Consider the following 23342-nt stretch of genomic DNA (forward strand, 5'->3'; position numbering starts at 1 on the left):
CTGACATAATGTTCTCACATACAGCTGATAGATAGGTATGAATCATCTTCCAGGGATGTCAGCAGGCCAAAATCCTAAATATGTCCACCAAAAATGTACAGCTTTCTTCTAGTCAAGGTCTGACTCATTCAGGAACCTTTTATTTCCTTCCTCATCCCCTCCACACTGTAATGTTACTCTCTCTTCTGTTGTAATATAAATATCCCCATCTCAGTAATGCTGCATGCATGTCTTGTATTCTCTTGCTCAGTCCAGCTTTCCACTGTCCCTTCAGATTAAGATTGGGTTTTATAAACTATAAAATATTTTTTATTGTTTCTTTCAAGTTTTGGGATACACGAAGTACGTGCTCCTTCCTTAGACAGTTATTTAGTATTACTTTGAAAAGTATCTTTACCAAAGCATAAACTTTATTATAGGGCCAAATTATATCTATCATATCACTTTTGCGGCCGGTCGAGGCCATTTCATCGACGTCTCTAGATAGCAAAATATCTTCCCATATGACTAAACTGTGTGCCACTATACTGTACTATTCTTCCAGTTTAAGTCATTTCAAACTCTACAAAAATGACTCAATACCTTCAATATTTACCTCAGGGTCCGTGAAATATAACTCCTTATCGTAACACATGGAAATTAAATTAATAACTTTCTCAAATAGCCTTACCCTTTCAATTCTATCCTTTAATACTCAGAATAAAATTAGACTCTTCAATCCTCTTCAGTGAATCCTAAATTCTTTTGGCTATCTGGAAATTTTGCCTAATCTTAACTAAGAAAAACGCAGCTTTGTCACTGAGTAAGACTTGTAACTGCAATCTAGTTTTTGAAGGAATTTGCTTGGCCTCCATACTTTGTAGATGGGGTGTTCGAGGCATGTGGGCTGCTAAATTCATATCTTTTGCATAGATCGCCGCCTAGTGTTGGGTCCGGATGATTGCACATTGTTGTCCTGGAAGAGTCTTCGAAGTATCACAAGATAGGTGGCTCCTCCCCTGGACTACAGTGCGCATGGGCATCGACTCCATCCCCAGATTGTTTTTTTCCGCCATTGGGTTCGGATGTGGTTTCGACGTCTCCTTGTCGGAATCGAAAAAACGAACTCCTTTAAGGCCAAAAGGCCTTCGTATCTGCGTCGGTATTGTTCGCGTGCGGTCTCGAGCTTCATCCGACTCTTCGGGTCGGAATTCTGCGGAGTCGAGTAACTCTTCGGACATCGAGGCCCTCTCGTCGCAGCAAGACACCGGCACTTTTACCATGGAACGGAGTCCGTTCAAGTTCTGTCCCGTCTGTGGGTCCAAATACCCACATATCGACGTGCATCAAGTCTGTAACAAATGCCTCTCGCCGGACCACAACGAGGACAACTGCATGGCCTGCTCAAAGTTCAGGTCCAAGAAAACGCTCAAGCTTCGGCGCGCGGCGCGCCTCGAGGCCCGGCGAGCGGCCCCGGCACCCGACGACATATTCGACGACCCCGCAGAAGAAGGCCGAAGCCATCATCTTCAGATTTCACCGCCGTCGACGGAGGTCGAGGCCGATCCCGAGGAACACATCGAGGAACAGAGCCAAGACCTTGAATACGTCGAGGAGGTAGGGGACGACGAAGAAGTTTATGGGGCCGCGGAAGATAGCTCGGAGGAAGAGCTATGCCCCGAAAGTTACATGATTCAGCCGCGGGTCACGGGATCGCCACTCGGCCTTACCCACGACCCTGTACCGCTATCCACGGCCCCGCCTTCTGGCCCGGCCACGGACACACCAGCGGAGACGCCATTGCGCGTATCGAAACCGAAACCTTCGGATTCGACGGCACCAAAGATGGCCGACGTCCCATCAAAAACGAAACCGAAACCTTCGGATTCGACGACACCGAAAATGGCCGACGTACCATCAAAAATAACAAAGCCTGCTCCCTCATCGACTCCGTCGCCCTCCGGCCCTCCGAAGTCGAAGAAAGCCGTCGAGTCGGCAGCGCCGCAGAAAGTGGCCAAGGACACGTCCTCGAAGAAGGTCGTCCATCACGTGTCGAGCACGGTTACGCCGGCAGAGTCCACTAAAGCTGTCGAAGCGAGATCAGCACAGGACCACGACCCGAAGTCCGGAGGCACTGCGCATCGGCACAAAGACTCCACATCTAAAGCAACGGCATCGGCGCCTAAGCCTACAACGGAAGCACGGACCGTTGCAGCCGAAGATTCGTCTGAGGTCACCTCGTCGCCACCGAGGTCCTCCGATAGTGGCGGACATGGAGCATCGGTTACCAAACCCTCCGCTTCATTCACAAAGCAGGTCACTGACTCCCTCAAACGTATTCGGGACAAGGCTTCACCGTCGACAACTCACACGCCGTCGGCTCCGAAGCCAGTGAACGCACCTGCGAAGACTTCAACCAAGCTTCTCTACACTCTGCCGCCGAAGGTGGCACCGAAGGCATTTGCAACCAAATCGGTGCCGAAGATCACTGAAACGTCTGAACATTCCACACAAAGTGGCCGATTGGATCGACGTCAAGACTCAGAAGAACACTCTGAGCATTATATCGATGCCGACACCGGGAAATTGACCCTCTATAAACGGAAGATCACTTCCCAACCATTGGAATCCTATGTCATTCCACTGAAAAAGAAAAGGCCGGCACAGGACTTTCCTGCCCTTGTTGAACCTATTCAGCCTCCACCAAGGAGGAGTCCATCACCTTCCCCCAACCAGTCTGGGGGAGAGGACAATGACCAGGACGAACAGTACAATTTCCCAGCTGACAATGACCCTGATGTACAACAGGACTCATATGACGACACTGGTGACCAAGGAGGCCATCAGGTGGTACAGGACCCACAAGGTTTTGGTGCACGTACATCCCCAACTGAGGATTCAGCGGCATTTAATGCCTTGATAGAGCGGGCAGCTGCGAATCATGATGTGGACATGCATGCTGACCCGGTAGAAGAAGATTTTTTGTTTGCCACCTTCTCTGTCTCAGAGAGAACAGTTAAAACACTTCCTATGCTAAAAGGTGTCCTTAAGCATGCCCCAGAGATCTTTAAGGAACCTACCAGGGCGAGAGTGGTGAACCCACGTATCGAAAAGAAATACAGACCGGCACCTTGGGACCCTGCATATATTCGGGGACAGTTGCCTCTGGACTCGCTGGTGGTCGCCAATGCCCGCAAAAGGGCGAACTCCCAGACGACGGGTGAAGCTCCTCCCCCAGACAAGGAGTCGAAAGTGCTTGAGGCAGCGGGCAAAAGGGTGGCTGCGCAGGCTGCCAATATCTGGCGTATATCAAACACACAGGCACTATTGGCACGATATGATAGGGTGCATTACGACACCCTAGAACAGCTCCTTCAACACCTACCTGATCAGTTTAAGGAGGGGGCAGAAATGCTCATACAAGAGGGAAAGCTCATTTCAAACGCTGCAATAAAGTGTGCACTTGATGTGGCTGACACAGCGGCTAGGGCGATTAACACTAGCGTCATGTTAAGGCGACAAGCATGGCTTCGCATATCAGGCTTTAAACCTGACATTCAGACAACAATACTCAACCAGCCCGTTAATCCTGACAGACTGTTTGGCCCAGATGTTGACACCACCCTCGAAAAAATTAAAAAAGACAATGAAACAGCTAAGTCCATGGGGGCGCTTCAGTCTCAACAGTTCAGGGGGAGCACTTTTCGTCGCTCAGGTGCACGCGGTGTTACCAGAGGACACTTGGGTCAACAGACACAATTCACAAAAGGTGGCGCACAATCCTCGTACCCCAAACAGGGTAGAGGGGGTTACAGAGGTAATAGTGCCAAGGGCAGAGGCAGAGGAAACAACAACTCCCGTTCCTCTGCCGCCAACAAACAGTGACTCTCCGTCACTGCCCCCCGACCATCCAACACCTGTCGGGGGGAGACTCCAGCAGTTCCTGCCAGTCTGGACATCCATCACCACAGACAGGTGGGTAAGACAGCTTATCCAGTACGGGTATTGTTTGGAGTTGACCTCCACTCCACCCAACATTCCCCCAAGACAACGTCCTATGTCGGCAGAGCACTTGCACTTATTGCAGCAGGAAGTAGTAGTGATGCTGCAAAAAGGCGCTATCGAGCTCGTACCAGTGGAGGAGGAGGGCACAGGGGTCTATTCCCTGTACTTCCTTATCCCAAAAAAGGACGGATCCCTCAGACCCATTCTGGATCTACGCCCCCTCAACCTGTATATACTGTCAGAACACTTTCACATGCTTACACTGCAACAGATTCTTCCCCTGCTAAACCAAGGGGACTTCCTAGCAACCTTAGACCTCAAGGATGCTTATTTTCACATACCACTCCACCCCTCCCACAGAAAATACCTCAGGTTCACCATCCACAACAGGCATTACCAGTTCAAAGTCCTACCCTTCCAGGAGCCTGTGCCACAGATTATCCTAACGACGGACGCATCTCTCCAAGGGTGGGGAGCTCATGTGCCCCACTACACGGTGCAGGGATTGTGGACAACTGAGCAACAGCAGTTGCACATCAACTACCTGGAATTGATGGCAATCTTCATGGCGCTCAAGTCCTTCAAGGTACATCTGTGCAACAAGGTCGTGTTGATCCGGACGGACAACATGACAGCCATGTACTACATGCAGAAGCAGGGAGGTACTCACTCGCCACAGCTGTCTCATCTGGCTCAGAGCATGTGGAAGTGGGCCATTCAGAGGAACATTTTCCTCATGGCGGAACACCTCCCGGGCAAGGACAATCAGATGGCGGATCTGCTCAGCAGATACAGCCATCAAATGCACGAGTGGGAGATACATCTATCAGTACTCCACCCGTACTTCCAACGGTGGGGTCATCCACAGATAGACCTCTTTGCCACAAGGGAAAACGCAAAATGCCAAAGCTTTGCCGCCAGGTTCCCTCACCCAGAATCGCAAGGGAATGCGATATGGATGAACTGGTCAGGCAGATTTGCGTACGCTTTTCCCCCAGCGCCTCTCATTCCGCTGGTGGCAAGAAAGCTGAAGCAACACTCGATGACGGTCATCCTAGTTGCTCCAACGTGGGCGCGCCAACCATGGTACACCACGTTTCTAGAACTTTCCGTGGTACCGCATCAAAGGCTGCATCTCTCTCCAAGCCTCCTGACGCAGAGCCATGGCGCCATTCAGCATCCATATCCGCAACAGCTCAACCTGGCGATCTGGCTCCTGAAGTCCTAGAGTTTGGCTACCTCAACCTGCCTCCTGAATGCATGAATATCATACGGGAGGCGAGGAAGCCCACTACCAGAGCTTGCTATGCAGCAAAATGGAAGCGGTTTGTCATTTACTGTACAGAACACAATATCAACCCGCTGGATGCATCCATTCCTAACATCATCTGCTATTTGTTACATCTTTACAAATGCAATCTAGCATACGCTTCCATTCGGATACACTTATCCGCCATAGCGGCTTATCTCCAGAACAGGCAGCATCTCTCTGTTTTCAGGGTGCCTGCCATTAAAGCCTTCCTAGAAGGACTGAAACGAGTCATTCCTCCGAGAACACCACCAGCTCCAGTGTGGAACCTCAATGTGGTCCTCACTAGGCTGATGGGCCCACCTTTTGAGCCACTGCACTCCTGCGAAATCCAGTTCCTAACATGGAAAGTGGCTTTTCTCATTGCTATTACATCGCTCAGGCGTGTTAGTGAGCTGCAAGCGCTCACAATCCAAGAGCCATTCATACAAATTCATTCAAACAGGGTAGTACTAACCCCAAATTCCTTCCGAAAGTGGTGTCACAGTTTCATATCAACCAAACTATTGACCTGCCCGCATTCTTTAAAACCCTCAAACAGTAGCGGAAAGAATGCTCCATACATTGGACGTTAGGAGGGCGTTGATGTACTACATTGACAGAACACAACACTTCAGGAAAACACAACAACTTTTTGTTGCCTTCTCAGCACAGCACAAAGGCAACCCTATTTCCAAAGCAGGAATAGCCAGATGGATTGTTAAGTGCATTCAAATCTGTTATCAAAAAGCTAAACGTACTTTAACAATACCCCCAAGGGCGCACTCCACACGCAAGTTGGGGGCTTCCATGGCCTTCCTGGGGAACATTCCTTTGGAAGACATTTGTAGAGCAGCCACGTGGGCTACACCGCACACATTTACCAAACATTACTGTGTCGATGTGCATTCCAAGCAGCAAGCAGCTGTAGGACAGGCTGTTCTCAAAACACTCTTTCAGACTTCTGCAGCTGGCACGGGCAACCGCCGTTAATGGAGGGACTGCTATGTATTCTATGTAAAAGATATGAATTTAGCAGCCCACATGCCTCGAACTGAATATGCTACTTACCAGTATGCATCTGTTCTTGGCATGTAGGGCTGCTAACATTCATATCGCCCACCCTCCTCCCCGGTGCCCGTAGCGGCTGCAGATACTCTCTTGCATTCAATCATTAGCATGGACATCCTTTACTCTATTTCACTCCATCTCTGCCACAATGGCTAAAAACAATCTGGGGATGGAGTCGATGCCCATGCGCACTGTAGTCCAGGGGAGGAGCCACCTATCTCGTGATACTTCGAAGACTCTTCCAGGACAACAATGTGCAATCATCCGGACCCAACACTAGGCGGCGATCTATGCAAAAGATATGAATGCTAGCAGCCCTACATGCCAAGAACAGATGCATACTGGTAAGTAGCATATTCAAAACTCTACTCCTGTCCCATAAACATTTTTTCTGCAATGTAACATGTAAATTGATACTTATATAGCGCACTACTCACCCGCAAGGGTCTCAAGGTGCTTGTACGAATGCCGCTGTGGAACCCATCCTGGCTTTCCCTGTGAGGTGTCCACTCCTGGGCACCCCCAAGGTGGAGGCCAGGCATCCTTAGCGTTGTGGGGGCCGTTGTGGAGATTAAGCAAGCTATTGCCCAGAGTTGCAGAGTGGGACTCCATGATTGGAATAGGCACCGAGGCGAGAATTATCAGGTCTGTGGAATTTTTGAGCCCAAGACCCGCCGAGGCGTGGAATTGAACCCTGGTCCTGGGCTAGACCTCAGCATCAGGGTCTGCCGCTCTAACCAATCAATTGCATCCTTCTTTTACATCTTTTTTTTTGCTTAATCCTTCATATCCGTAATGTCTGCTTGTTCAGCATTAGTTCCCTCTAGGCAAAAATTAATCCACACAATTGTCTATAGCATTTGTCATTGTATAATAAATGTTTTATTAGGATTAACATAAGTTCGATACAAATATAGCGCCAAGAGGTCTCTCTTCTTTTTAAAAAAGCAATGCATTGATATTTTAATACACTTCAAAAGCTGCAGTGAGCCCTTTTTCATTTTAGACTGCAATACTTTAGGCTGCTAATAGACGCAACATGTCCCTTTTTCACAAAACAACCTTCTCAGGGAAGGTGTAAGATATGCGCTCTGCAGAGGTGGACGTAGATATGGTGTTAGGCAGTTTAGGCATGGTACGTTAAGCATGTTTTGCTGGTTTGTAAGGTCGATATGGTAGGTAAGATATGCTAGGTAAGGTAATGTTGGTATGGTAGGTATGTATGATAGCTATGGTGGCTATGGTAAATAGCTGTATTGTAGGTAAGTACATATGGTAGGTAGGTAGGTATGATCGGTATGGTAAGAGTGGTTTGACATTACAACTAGTATAAACTCATGCCTTTACCATGCATACCTTTACCACACATGCTATATGTATATGTCTAAAAGTATAATAGGTTTTTTAGGTGGAACCATCCAAACCCCGTTTTTTATTTACTCCTAATCTACCTTTTACCACAAGTTCTGAAACCTTAAATTACCCATGCCTCCCTTTACCACTACCCACCCCATATCTAGTATTTACTTTTGTTTATTTATTTTGGGAGTCTGGAAGCCCACAAAACCTTTTTATATTTTAGTCCTAACCTTCCTTTACCACTACCCCCCACAAACCCTAAAACAAACTTTTCTGTACTTTCCCACTACCCACCCCTAAACCCTAAAATTATTAATAGCTCCCTTCACCACTATCCACCACCTAAAATTAACTTTAACTCACTTTATCGCGAGGCCATGTGTTATAGTTACTGTAGGGCACGAGTTATAGTTACATGAGATAATTATAACTGGTGAATTTCAGTGACATCTTGAGTTTATAACGTTACGTGGTCACTAACAGTTTCACCTAACTATAAAATTACTTAAACCTTTTTTTTTTTTAATTTCTAAGTAAAAAAAACTAGAATTCCTACCTATAACCTCATTTTAACCTTTGTTTTTTTCAGTGAATTACAACTTTTTTTAAATGTTAAGTTAAACTTCTTGGCACCTACAATCTGGAATTTGTTGGGGAATGTGGGAGGAGCCCCTGCAGCCCCTGTCGGTACCCTTTGTGAAAGCTGATTTTTTTAAAATGTAAGTGGGTATCAGACCCCAAGGGGCAGTAATCGGCTCGGGGGGGGGGGGGGCAGCATTCCCCTTCATAATTATGCCGGGCCACATGGATTGGGTAACCTCCCTTTTCACTATTATTCCTGGTCCAGGAGATAGGGTCCCCGGGGCTATAATCAGCTCGAGGGAGGGGACACGCACCTGCCCCCTCCCCATATGTATTTTTATTGACTCCTGGGCCCTGGCCTACCCTAGGGCTTATTTTAATGAAAAAATGAATGGCGGCAATCATTCCTTTTTTTTTCTTTCCACGATCCTGTGGAAATGCCACAGATTTGCTGTAAAAAAACAACTTTTTAAAAATGTTTGACTCTGGGGGGTACATCTGGCAACCCCCTCACCCCCCACAGGCGCTAATGTATTCCTACCCTGCCCCTTCTACTTTTCATTTTTTCAGGACAGTGGACTAAGTAATGGTCACCGCAACATGTTTGTTCATGTTGTAGATACCCATTCCTATTGCTCACTTCGGTGGGACCCTCACTTCCTCAAGAGCAAGGTGGCCCAAGGGGAAAAAAGCCCGCTAGGCTAATCAGAATGCATATTTTTAGAATTTTTGCTCGTGGAACTCTTGCGAGAGTCCTGCAGACTCAACCGGCCAGATATGCAAATATTTTTTAAACTCAATTTCTCAAAAACTACTGGATGGATTTACACAAAATCACACAAATCACACTTTTTCGACTAATATCTAGCTTCCTGCCAAATGTGATCTAATTCCATTCAGGAGTTTTCCCGCTATCTTTTTCCAAAAAGTCTGTGTAAAATGCATGGAGCTTTTGCGTTTCCTGGCCCCCATTCAATGGATCACCCTGAAACTTTCCAGCAAGGAGGTGAGGTAAAACAAGCATTTTGTTTGGGAAAAGTTTAGGTAAGATCTGTCGAACAGTGCCAAAGTTATTCGGCAAACCAAAAACGGCATATCTTATGAAACCTCAGACCTAAGATGCCCTTTTAATTTCCATATCGTTTTCATTTCTAGCCTTCGGACTAATAATAATTTTTAGAAATTTCTCTTTCCACAATCAATAAGCCAAAACACCCAGATGTGTTGCCTAGCGTAGTTGAAAGTGAGTTTTATCACTAAAAAGGGTTTCTTATTCCAGTCGAGTATTTGCCAGGAGCCTTCTTAGCCTCCATACTCAGCTTATGCGCTTCAGACCTCTCCGTTTTTTGAGTATGTTTGTCGGAAAACCTTTTGTGTCTGTATTGTCTTTTTTAAAACATCTGTCATACTATCCTGTCCCTTATATATGCTTTAATTCCCTTATTTATTTATTTATTTATTTTTGAGCGTTTTTTTCCAATATGATTTTATTGACATTTCAACACCATACAATAACACATTGGGCCTAATTCCAATGTCGGGCTGAATTAGGTCCGCCTCACACCGCAATTACAATGCGACACCACATGGTGCTGTTGCATACTTTTGTTTGTCTATGGGAGCTTGTGCTGCAGCCGTAAACCATCCGTAGCGCAAATGGGTGAATCTGTTCATCCCTGCACCGCGTGGCAGGCACTATGTTGGTTGGTGCCTGTCACACGGCGGAGGGATTAACAGGGCGGCACTGTAGGTGCCCACCCTCAGCCCCCAACCACAGGCCGTAGGATGAAGGGGGCCCTGCTAGGGGCCTCCAATGTTGATTTCCGAAAGTCTTTCCATGTCAGAAAGCCCGACATGGAAAGTCTGTTGGAAACCGACACCGTAATCCGTACGGCGGAAGCGCCGCCATAAGGATTAGAGGCAGGCCTCCGACTGACCGACGGGGTTGTTGAGCTCGTCAGAATCTAGCTGGAATGACAGGTCAGTTTCACTTTTGACCGCCTGCAACGTAATGCGGCAGTCGAAACAGATACCACGATGAGAATCGGAAAGCAGCCAACCAGCGGGCGGAGGCTTTCCGACTCTCATCATAATTAGGCCCATTATTTGCAGTAATAGCAGACATCAAGTATTATTCAACATAATATATGCGTCTAAATATCTCCAAGGCCAGTCGGACCATTGTAGTAAATAACAATAAACCAAATAAAAAAGTAAGCCCCCCTTCCCATTAATTCCTTTATAAAGTGGTTTATATTCCATGGCCATAATTTACACCCAAAAATCCACTAACCCAGCATTTCACAAAATGTGAGTTGCACTCACCGATTTTTGGTGGTTTGCTAAAGTCCAAGGAAAATGTGAATATGCCTTTAAATTGTGTATATTTACTGCACTTCAAAGACAAAGGTCAAATGTCAGGCTATGTCTTCTGAGAAATTGCTGCTTATATTTTTAACATGAGGAGTGGGGTTTACAAACACCTCTCACTTTGCAGTCAGAGATAGAAAAGTCAAGTGAGTTATGTGACAATCTTGCTGCGGTACAGGGAGCGTAAAAAGAGAGGCTTTAGGATGTCAATTTCTGTAAATCAACAACATGTAAATGCGTGTAGATGAACTGTACACATTCAGCAGTTTGGAAAGTACACATTTTTTTTTTTGTAATTCTGAAATGTGATGGAAACCAAGATTTTAATAGTCTACTTAGTGGTGCATAAATGACAACTATTCATTGAAACATAATTTCACAAATAATCGTTAGTGTGCAGTATAGGATTATTAATATGACTGTATGAAGACCCCAGTAGGCTACAAAACTAATGAACAGATACCAATCTTTCTGTGACTCCCGGGGCTTTGGGCCATATGTAGGAAGCCTAATTGCACTCGCAAATGCTGAAATTCGCTATGTAGCACACAAAAACCCACATGCAAAATAAGGAATCACAAATTGCGATTCCTTAAATGCAATGTAGGAAGCACCAAAGTTGCGCGAATTTTGGCTTACGGAATCGCAAAATACCACCAACTTGAGGTTGGTGGTATTTTGCGATTTCTTTGAAAAATTAACTTTTTGTCATTTTTCAAAGTGCCATGTGGGTCACATACATGCCCTTAGGGCATGTATGTGGGCCACATGTGCACACATGTTAATGTCAGGGGTGCAAAGGGGTGTCCTATTGACACTCTTAGAACCCTGAAATTGCATTCTCAATTTGCGATTCTCTAATTGAGAATCGCAAATTGAGAATGTCTTCCCATTCATTCCTATGGGCCTTCTAGCCCATAGGAATGAATGAGAAGGTATTCTTTATTTGCGAATCTCAATTTGCGATTCGCAAAAAAGGAAACAGTGGGATTCGCAAAAAAATTGCTAATCCTACCTACATTTCGTTTTGCGATTCTCTAATTGCAATTCCCTAAAAATCGCAATTTGAGAATCGCAAAATGAAAATTACCTACATATGCCCCTTAGTCATTAACACCACAAAGACAAAGTTCATGGTTTTCAACCCCCATAAATCTTTCAGGTACAATCTTACACTGAATGGCAATCCCCTGGAGAGAGTCGGGACCTTGGAATACCTTGGCATTCGACTCCGACAAAATGCACTGGAGGCCCCATTTAGCCAAAATTCTTTTGAATCACAAACGTGTGACCGGGGCACTTATCAAAGAACATCACTCCTCGTATATTAGGCCTGTTGTCCCGGCCGTTGTAGTTTATGACGCAAAGGCAGTGAGCTCGGCTCTCTAAGGAACCGAGCTATGAGGGTTTGAGAACGTAGGCAAAATCAGTAGGTCTGAGCACAAGTTTTTGAGGAATTTGGTGATGCTTCCCAGCAACACCCCATTAACACCTCTTATGCCCGACATGGGCAGCTGGCCATTTAGAGTCATTGCTAAGCTCCACCCATTGCTATTTTGGGCTCGTTTGAGGCGCACCGCTGAGCTTACAAACTATGCCACAGCCCTAACGGAGGTAATGAATTTAGATGTGGACCATAGGGTCAAGTGGATATCTTATGTAAAGAAAAGTATGACACTACTTGGCCTTAAAGAATCATGGGACACCAAAACCCCCTGAGCAAGGAGGAACTTAAGCGCCATTATTGGGATTGGACTGACCGCCAGGAGCTTAGCAAATCCAATATGGGGAGATTAACAGAAGAATTACTTATGTTCAATCAAACCAGAAGACTAGAGCCTTTCCTGGATGTGATCCAGGTCCCACGGGAAAGGGCACTGTACATTTCTTTTAGGTTTAGCTCTCTCCCTGTTAACGCTCTAACATCAAAATGGCACTCGGATGAGAATACTACAGAGAGATGCCCTAGCTGCGGAGCCTCGATGGAGTGTGTTGCTCATGTCATGTTCGCCTGTCCAGCTTATTACAATGCAAGGTCCAATTGGCTAAAACCTATTTGCACTGACATGGCACCCGCGACCACCGGGTGGCTCCGCGCATTCTAAAATCCGACCCAAGCGTTCTTTTCTCTTGTGGGGTGGCCAAGTTTCTGAGCCACGCTTGGACAGTCAGGAACAAAGCCCTACGGGGGTGCCCCCACCATAGGCCTTGTGTGACCTCGGAGTCAGTTAAAAAAGCTATGCAATGTTGCACTCACTAAAATTGCAGATTACATTGGGGTGTCACCACAAATTTAGAACATCCCTCTTGATGGATTTAGCACCAGCACTTTATACAAATACTGCTGTGATGAATTGCGTCTTTTTTATCTCTTTTACTTCTTATTTCTATTTCTATTTCTATTTTAACCACTATGTATTTGTTATGGCATTAACTACTAGTAACTCGCAAGCATATTTTTTAGATTAATCGTTTTTAGTGATATTCGTTTTATGTTGTGTATTTTAAATTTATATCAAAATGTTGCCCCAGCATACTTTTAGCGAATTCTTGTATTCAAGGACCTTGTCGTCATCGTGTACATGTTTTTATTCTTAGTACAACTGTCAAACAATGCTTTTATGATACAAGCTGTCGAAATAAAGCTATTGATTGATTGATATAACTGAATGTCTGTGTAAACTCAGTGAAATGTACTGTCTGTGATGACAGTGTGCTACCACGCAATGCTTTAGTTACATTACAAAATAGTCTAAGTTATATTAAAAAATCACCCTTTTCATGTCGATTAAAGCTAGGTGGGCTGCAAAGGTTTGTTGCTCTAAAAATTGGGTAGTGCTTCTAAAAAGTTTGGGAAGCACTGCACTAACCCATTTCAGCACTTATTATAATAAATCTTTAATAAGTCTAAAAAGAGTTGTAGCATGTCGACATTTTCTTAACGTCTTCAGTGCTGCGCGAATTTCGCTGCAGCGCTGAAGGGTAATAAATCATATTGACTCATGACGGAAATGTTCCGTCATCAGCACCGGAGCACCGACGCTGATGACGGAACCGTTCCGTCATGAGCATGGAAGGGGTTAAAGTTGCCCTCTGCTTATATATTTTCCTTGGCACAAAAGATTACCCATGTGCTTATTACTGTTTCCATAGGAGTAAGACCTTCACATATTTACTTAATGCAAGAGTGAGATTACTGAATACATAATATGTCACCCTTCTCTTACTTTATCAGACTGTATGAAATTTTCCTTTTCGCTGGTTCATTAAAATTATTGGTATTCAATAAAATCAGTTTCATGATGTTAAGTTCAAAAGTACTAATGTTTGATCACATTTGCTGAACATATCATATTGCGTTGCAAACTACTTACCCTACAAGAAATACAACATTAAACACATCACAACTCAGAGGGCAAGACCAAAACACACTAGATAACACGCATAAGGAAAATAATAGGTAAAACAAAGTGCAAAAAGGTTTTTGTCTACTTCTGAATGTCTCCTGCTTGTTGTGTTTATTATAAGTAAATAGTCCCAATCTTGATACATCCAGGAGCAGTAAAAGCAAAATAAAACCCCCTACGCCCCGCAATTGTTCTATTGTATTGATACACTTTAAATTTCGCTTTAAGAACCTACTTTTGATATTGCCCCTTTCATTTAATGTATATTCAATCCCATTCCATGCCTTATATTATCAAGTCGCACTGTAGGAAATTGGGTTATAAGGTGGGTGGAACCTGCGGAATTTCACCACTCTGAATTCCACTGAGTTACATAAAAACTGTGAGATTCCTCGGATAGGCGGAATTGTGCACTTTGTGCGTCAATTTAAGGATGGTAGAGTGTTCTGTATTGGAAAATCTCAGGGCCATTGGATTAGATTTTTCTGCCACTCGAGTAGAAAATCTACTCGAGAAGCAGCCTTCTGACGGCGACCCCCAGCGTTTTCAAAATCTCTTCTGTAGTCCTCCTAGCGACTGGAAATCGCAATAAGGGACGCCATATCTCACTCATGCTCGCTAGCTTGCATTTTTGTAGCCTCGCAGGAAAAAACAATTCTGCCACGTGAATTTGGACAGAACTTCACATTACAATAGCAACGCAGAGTAACCCAATTCCACACGCGGAATTAAGTGTTCTGTGCCTAAGTTATAGGTTGAGTGGGGTTGAAGCCCTGCTCAGGCAACAACCACAGTCCTTGTCAGGGTGACCCACAAAAGTTACTAAATTAACCTGTGCTAAACCCTCTAGCAGCTTGGCTCATAGCAGTATGTCTTAACTTGGAGGCAATGTGTAAACTATTTATGCTGCTCACAAACAGTAATAAAGTGAAAATACAACACAAGACAAAATACCGAATTTAGAAAAAAAGGAACATTTTATTAAATAAATTGATACAAGAATGACAAAAATTCATAAATTGGAGATATTTATTTTAAACTTTTTTAGCACAATGCGCCACTTGAGGTCATCTGGTCTGTCTAGACCAGGGGAATTCACAAGTTCAGGCAGACCTCAGTGGAGCTTGGGTTGGATGCAATGACCAGGTTAGTCCCGCTTAAGAGTTACCTTCAAAGTCCTGCACAAAGAGTTCTACTTGCTGTGCAGGAGGCTGGGAAAAGCATGCCGGGCATCACAGGCTGTTTTTGCTGTAGTGCGAAGAGTCAGACGGTCGTTGCTATAGTTTTATTTTGGCGGTTACTGTAAGCTGCCGTTGCAGTACCGTTGCCAGTCTTCACTGGCAGTCACTGTTCTGCAAAGAGCAGGTTTTACAGGAGCTTCGAATTGGCAGTCATCACAGGTGGTAGAGTCTTGCTGGGAAGGGGCCCGTTTGCGGTCACGAGGAGCCCAAACTTCAGGATTTTCACCTTTGTTTTAGAACGAGTACCTTCTGATGTCAGCCAAGGCTCTAGAACCTGGGGGGGATACAGCTTTGGGATTGGGGGTTCACTCTAGCAGCTGTCAGGAGGGCTCAGGGAGGTTGAAGCAGGTACACAGTTGCAGCAGGTCAGCTTGGCAATTGCAGGGAGGGCTCTGGAGCTTGTTGTGTTCTTGTAGGTCACACAGGAGGGCAGCCAATCAACACTTAAAGTCATTCTGGGTAAGCCGGGGATGTGGGTAAGCAGGTCCTGTCTTCTTTTTCCAACAGCAATGTAGTGGTCAGCAGCTGGGCAATCCTCTGAGAGCATGGGCAGTCCTTTTTCTAAAACTTCCACAGTTCAGGAGTGTTCTGAAGAGTGGTTCTGCAGGTCCAATATTTATACCCGGTGCCAGCATTCCCTCTCCTGCCCCCAAAACTGTTTCTGGAAAGTTCTTCCTCTCCCTTGTCAGGGCTCCAAACTGTGAGGGGGGTTACAAAAGGCAGAGCAGGCCTGGTGTCATGTTCCTTTGTGTGAGCATGAGGCAAAGGCCAATGAAATGTAAGTAGGTCTGGGTACAGCCCTTCCCCAGTCATCCTTCAAGGATGGCCCATCCTGTCCACACCAAGCCGCCTTTGTTTTTACTGTCCGGAAGTAATAATCAAACCCCAACAGCAGAGTGAAACACAGCTGCGCGTCCATGACACTGGCAGAAGGCATGAATGGTTGCCACAAGAAATTTAAAACTTCCTAAAAGTGGCATTTTTAGAATCCATTTGAGTGTAAACAGCATATCTCTATCTGCTCCTAATCCAAAGTTGGCACTTATCAAAATCATCTAGGTAACACTGTGTTAGTCAATGGGATAGATAGGCCTTACAACAGTAAAAAATGACTTCGGGAGTTTATCACTGCCAGGACATGTAAAACGTAAACACCGAAGTCCTGTTTTTTTGGTGCAATGCATACTGCCCTATGAGCCTTTAGGACCAACCTTAGGGGTGCCTTATAAGTATTACAAAGGAAAGTTTAGGCCAGGCAAAAAGGTTTAATATGTCAGGCCGAAATGTCAGTTTAAAACTCCACTCAAGCTTTAGTGGCACGCCTGAGACATGTTATTTAGGCTGTTTCAGTGGGTGGCACAATGATTGCTGCAGGCCTACTAATACCATTTTTAATTTACAGGCCCTGGGTACATGTAGAACCATTTACTAGGGACTTACAAGTTAATTAAATGAACCAATCAATCAGTTTAGCAGTGTTTTAGGGAGAGAGCACAAGCATATCGGAACACTGACATAATATCGTTATCAACAATACAATATCGTTTAACAAAAATATTGTTTAAAAAAATATTGCTTACAAAAATATTGATTATCTATCCTCATAATGGTAAGTGCAAAAATATCAAAAGAAAATATAATTTCACACTATCGGTAAAAATATACAACATATTGTTTATATATATATGTGTATATATATATATTGATATATATATATATATAGATATATATATGTTAAAGTAATACATCTTAATTATTTTAAAATATACCATTAATATAATGTACATTAAATAAATCTCACTAATATTAAATGCTATATATAAATATATACTTATATAAGCACATATATTTTTATGTTCGAGGCATGTGGGCTGCTGAATTCATATCTGTGCATAGATCGCCGCCTAGTGTTGGGTCCGGATGATTGCACATTGCTGTCCTGGAAGAGTCTTCGAAGTATCACGAGATAGGTGGCTCCTCCTTCGGACTACAGTGCGCATGGGCATCGTCTCCATCCTCAGATTGTTTTTTTCCGCCATTGGGTTCGGATGTACTTTCCAACACTCCAAGTTCGGAATCAACAAAAACTTCTCTAAAGGCCAAAAGGCCTTCGGATCCGTCGGTATTGTTCAGCGCTCGGTACGATACACTTTCTGAACATCTGTTGCACTCCAGTCGTCGAATCGGGCCGTGAGGCCTTCTCGACACCACGTGGACCAACCGTCGATGGAACGAAGTCCATTCAAATACTGCCCGCAGTGCAACTCCAAGTTCCCGCACACAGATAAGCATCCCGTGTGCAACAAATGCCTATCTCCAGATCACAACGAAGATAGTTGCCTAGCCTGTGCCCAGTTCCGGTCGAAAAAGACTATCCGGAATCGACGGGCGGCGAGGCAAGAAATGCAGAGGTCGTCGCCAGAGCCCGAGAATATCTTCGACGATGACGAAGAACTAGCTAGCGCCGAAGACTCGGATCAAGACGAACAACAATACTCGGAGCACGACTCCGAATATTACCTCGAAGAAGAGGAACAAATCGTCGATCTCGAGGAATACGATCAAGACATTGTAGCTGTTGAAGACGACTCCGATGACGACGAGGGGCGAATCGTGAGTACACCGCCCCATATAGACACTACACCGATATCAGAGACTCGGGTCAAGGCATCGCCAGCAGGCCTTAGCCAAGATCAACATTCTCGTTCTACAGCCCCGCCATACCGCCCGGCTAAGAACATATTCAAAGAGCTCTCTGAGACACAACATACCACACCGGTTCCATCGAAACCGAAAGTCGTCGACAATACCGTCTTCGGACCGAAAGTCGTCGAACAGAAAGTAATTAAGCCGAAGGTCGTTGAGCCGAAGGCCGTAGTCCCAACACAACCTTCGAAGCCAAAGACCGTAGAGTCGACATCGAAGACAAAATCTGTCGAGTCGAGCTCGAAGCCGAAAGCCGTCGAGTCAACCTCGCGGCTAAAACACGTTGAATCGACACCAAAACAAAAGCACGTCGACTCGACCCCAAAGACAAAGCACGTCGAATTGAGCAAAGGAGCCTCAAATATCGACAAGGGGAAAAAAACAGTCGACGAAAGTAAAAGCCTACTCCCAAAACTAACGTCGAACCGAAAGTGAATCCGAAGGTGGACCAAAACAAGTCGGTCGAGCCGAAGCCCATCGAACCGAAAAAGGGCATCGAGCCAACACCAAAAACCCCGGAAACACCTAAAGAGACTGTCGAACCGACCAAACCGCTCGGTCCAAAAAAGGTGGTGAAGCCAGGCAAAGACGTTCAACCGACAAAACCTGTCGATAAACATCAAAAACCGTTCCAACCACCAAAAGCGGTTGAAAGCACTAAACCTATCCACCCGGAAAAAGTAAAACCAAAGGCTAAGGCACCAAGGCCAAAAACTGTGGAAGAAGAGATTATTCATCCAGACCCCTCCACAGAAGACCAGTCAAAACTGTATATTGACCCATAAACTGGTAAAGTGACTGTTTACACAAAAAAGAAAAGGCCTCTGCCAATAGAAGACTTTCCTAGAATACCACTCAAAAAGAAGAGAGACTGTGCTACCTCTCCTATACTTTTTGAACCTATCACTCCAGCTATGCCTACAACTCCATATGCCCCAACATCACCTGACTACAACCCAGATGAAGATCAGGATGCAGATGTGGGGTTTGGTTATCCACAAAACCCAACTGGAGACCCCAACCTACAGCCATGGGGTGGAGGAGGAGAACCAGACACTGAAGGGCCTCTGTCCATTACGGACCCTGCAGTTTACCCAACTAAGCCATCACCCACTGAAGATACAGTGGCCTTTAATTCTTTACTAGATAGAGCAGCTACCTACCATTTTTTTTTTTTAAATATATTTTTATTGCAGAGTTATAAACAGCAGGTAAAGGAAACAGCCAGTGCACTTGCGGGCCCCCCCGTCCAATAACAGTTCACGGTTGTACACAGCCATTCAGCCCGCATCCCGGAGGCCGGGCGGCACATCAGTTCGCTCTGGAGGAGCACAGCATAGTGTACGTCCCATTGGGACCCCGGCAGAAGGTCGATTTACGTATCTGCGTTTACCCCCCCACCCGCAACAACATTCCCGTCAGCCATCCCCATGGTATCAACGTAGTTGCCCCCATCGGGGCCTGCCCAAGGCTATATGGGCCTTCGTACCAGGCCGTCCCACCCAATCAGGCCTCCCGCCACTCAATACCCCCTGTCCCAGTAGTTCCAGGCCCCCACCAGCAACCCTTCAATGGCTTCCGGCCCCCCCCAAACCCCTCTACAACTAATCCCCCCAACGCCCCCCCCCCCTTGGCAACTGCAAGGGTGTGCGCATCGCTCCACCGAATTGGATGGTTCCACTACAGTGCTGAATGACATACTGCTGTGTTCGCCCTGCGGTGTCCAGCGGCTTAGTTCTCGCCGTCCACATCCACAACCAAAGCATCACGCAGAGCCTGTACCACTAACTCCCACGCACGGGCCGCATCCAGAGCCTTCTCATTCCCCAGCTTCACCGCTTGCTTCATCCGGAGCACGCTCTCGCAGTCAGACCATCTCAGCAACTCATTCTTCCATCTACGCAGTGAGGGACCCCCCCTGGCCTTCCAGTGCCACGATATTTCCCTTTGAGCCAATATCAGACCCAGATCTATGAATTTACTGGTCACCTTGGTGTGCTTAGTATGCGGGAACCAGAGCAAGAGGCACGTCGCCATGTCGAAGTCTACCTCCCTGTCAGTCACTTCATTCAGGAGTTCCCCTACCTCAGCCCAATAAGTTCCCAGTTGTGGACACCCCCAAAACAAGTGGTCCATGTCCGCCCCAAGGGACGAGCACCGGGGGCAACAGGCATCCGGCACCCGAAAGTGCCGCTGTAGTTTCTCCGGAGTTAGATAGGCCCTATGGAGCACATAAAAATGAACCTGCTGAAAGCGCGCGTTCCTGGTGCCCTTCCACGTGCGTCGCAGGATATGGCCCCATGCCGTATCCGGTATGGGCCGGCCAATGCTCCCCTCCCATTTAGCTTTGAGCCCATGGAGTGGTTCCAGCCCGTCGTGCAGCATCCTATTATGGAGGCACGTCACAGCTTTGAAGGTACCAGCCGCCATCACCACATATTGGCATGCCATAGTCGTCGCAGGTTCCAGGAGCCCCTCCTTCCAGTGCTTTTGCATGGCAGACACTACAGCCGCGTGTAACAGGAAGCCCCCTTCAGGCAGTCCGAACTGGTCCCGGAGCACGTCGAACGGTGCCAACGCCCCATATATATACAAGTCACCCACCACCTGTAGCCCCGCGGCCTCCCACTCCATCAACGGGGACCAATCCCCTCCGTGCGGCAGAGCTGTCAACATCCCAATCGGGATCTCTGGGGCATAAGGCCGCGAGGCCCTCGCCCTCCGGAGGCTCCTCTGCCAGCACAGCCGAAGCGTCCGCTCCTCCACGGTGAGGGCCCGTAATTCGAGCCGTTGCTGCATAATAATGTACGACAGCACATGGCGCCGTATCCCCCGACCCCGGTCCTCCTCCGGCCCCCGGAACACCCTGGCCACGTTCTGCGTAAGGACCTGCAACTGCGCCGCTAAATAATACAGCTCAAGGTCGGGTACGGCCATGCCCCCCTCCAGCTTGGGGCGAAGTAGCGTGCTCAAGGCTATCCTGCGTCGGCCATGCCCCCATAGAAAGCCAATAATCATTGACCGCAGTTCCCTAAACACCCCCTGGGGAATCCAGACAGGTAGCGTTCGGAAATAATAAAGGAAGCGGGGGAGCGCCACCATTTTCAACAATGCTATCCTGCCCAGGACTGTCAGCGGGAGGGTCGACCAGAAAGACAAGCTGCCCCGTAGTGACCGGACACAACGGCCAATGTTACCCTCCAACAGGTCAGCAGCCGAGTGGTAAATGCGGACACCCAAGTAGGTGATGCAAGAGGGTTCCCACTTCACACCCAGGTCGCTACTAGGGGCTGGAGATCCCGCTCTCAGTGGAAACACGCAGGTCTTTGCCCAATTGACCTTAAGGCCTGACAATCGGCCGAACTCGGACAGCAGATCCATCGCTCCAACCAGTGCCCCCGAAGTGTCAGCTAGGTACAGGAGCAGGTCATCCGCATAGAGCGATATGTGATGCCACCGCCCGTCACTCACTATTCCCGCATATCGATCGCCCGACCTCGCATGGACCGCTAAGGGTTCCATCGCCAGGGCAAACAACAGAGGGGAGAGAGAGCACCCCTGTCGTGTTCCCCTGCCAACCGGATACGCGGCAGACACCAAGCCGCCCAATCGAACTCTCGCCGTCGCCGAATTATACAAGACTCTCGTCCACCTCCGAAAGCCATCGCCCATGCCAAACCGCTCCAGCACTCCATCCAAGAAAGGCCATTCCAGACTATCGAAGGCCTTCTCAATATCCACGGACAGAACCGCCGGCGATCCCTCCCCATCCAAGATGGCGTCCATTATTCCCACCAGGCGGCGGATATTCATCGCCGTGCTCCTTGTGGGTATAAACCCGGCCTGATCCCTGTGCACCAGGCCCGTCATGTGCGGGGCCAGTCTAGTAGCTAGGATGCGACTCAGGATCTTATAGTCCACCGTCAGCATGGACAGCGGGCGATAAGACCTCACGTCCGTGGCATCCCGGCCAGGCTTGAGGAGTGGCACTATCAAGGCCTCCCGCATGGAGGCAGGCAATGCCCCCTTCTCGAAGGCCTCCGCATACACCACCAGCAGCCTGGGCGCCAGAGCGTCTACATATTGCTGGTAGAACTCGATTGGGAGTCCGTCCACCCCGGGCGTCTTGTTACGGGCCATATGTTTGATAGCCACTCGAATTTCCGTTAGCGTGATCGGGCTACCCAGGTCCCCCGCGTCGTCGCCGCCCAAGACCGGGAGCGGCCTCTCCCCCAGGTATTCCACGATGTCCTGAACCCCCACTCCCAGCTGACTCCGGTACAATTCCTCATAGTAACCCCGAAAGCGGTCCAATACAGCTGCCTGGGAGTACACCATCCCTCCCTGCGCGTCAACAACGCTGAGGACCGGGCAACCCCTAAGTTCCGGGTTAGCTAATCTGGCCAAGAGGGTACCCACCTTGTCCCTTTCTGCGTGTGCCCTGACAATGTACTGCCTATAATCATAGCAGCGCAAACGTTCCGTCTCCGCGGCTACCGCTTCCTTCGCTTCCAATAACTGGGCCCGTATACCCGGCCTAGTTGGCCTGCGGCGCTCCAGGTCCCTCAAAGTGTCTTCCGCTTTCATTAAATCATTCAGCACAGACATTCGAGCATTCGAGAACCTGCCCAAGCACACCCCTCTCACCACCACTTTCAGTGCATCCCATTCAACAGACCTGCTCGTCGCTGTTCCTTCATTCACACCGAAATAACTATCAATGCCCTGCCGGACCGCATCGGCGAACACAGAATCCTCTAGCGTCTCCGGCCGAAGCCGCCATGTTGGTATTACGGAGCGCTCCCTCTGCCATTGAAAATGTACCAACAGGGGGTTATGATCGGATATCGTCCTAGCAAGGTACTCAGCATGGGTAATCAATGGGGCAAGGGAGCTCCCGCAGAGCACCGAATCAATCCTGACATGTAAATCATGTAGAGCGGAATAAAAGGAGTAATCCCTGGTTCCCCTGTGCCTCTCCCTCCAGACATCTAGCAACCCCCACCGGTCTTGCCAGTCCTTCCTGTGCGCGGCCAGCCTGCGCACAGGAGAGTCTACTAAGGGGGGATGGGACCTATCCAGAGCCACATCCGTAATCGAATTGAAGTCCCCCCCTAGCACTATCGGACCCGCCAGGAAAGAGGCCAAGGACCCCGAGAGGTTATCAAAGTATCGGCCTTGGTCCGTGTTCGGTGCATAAACACAACATAAAACCACATCCTGTCCGTATAATCTCCCCTCCACCGCTACAAACCTGCCATCCGGATCCATTACCTGATTCAACACCTGAAAGGGTATCCCCGCCCTCACCCAGATCAAGACCCCCCTGGCATA

The 23342-nt window shown here is 47.4% G+C and overlaps 1 protein-coding gene across 2 annotated transcripts in view; it reads left to right on the top strand.

Moving 5' to 3' along the window:
- Window positions 1-23342, top strand: part of LOC144792068 (uncharacterized) — a 211900-nt gene that overhangs the window by 94843 nt on the left and 93715 nt on the right. The window lies entirely within an intron of this gene.

The sequence above is a fragment of the Lissotriton helveticus genome, chromosome 11, assembly GCF_964261635.1.
Source record: "Lissotriton helveticus chromosome 11, aLisHel1.1, whole genome shotgun sequence".
Classification (NCBI taxonomy): domain Eukaryota; kingdom Metazoa; phylum Chordata; class Amphibia; order Caudata; family Salamandridae; genus Lissotriton; species Lissotriton helveticus.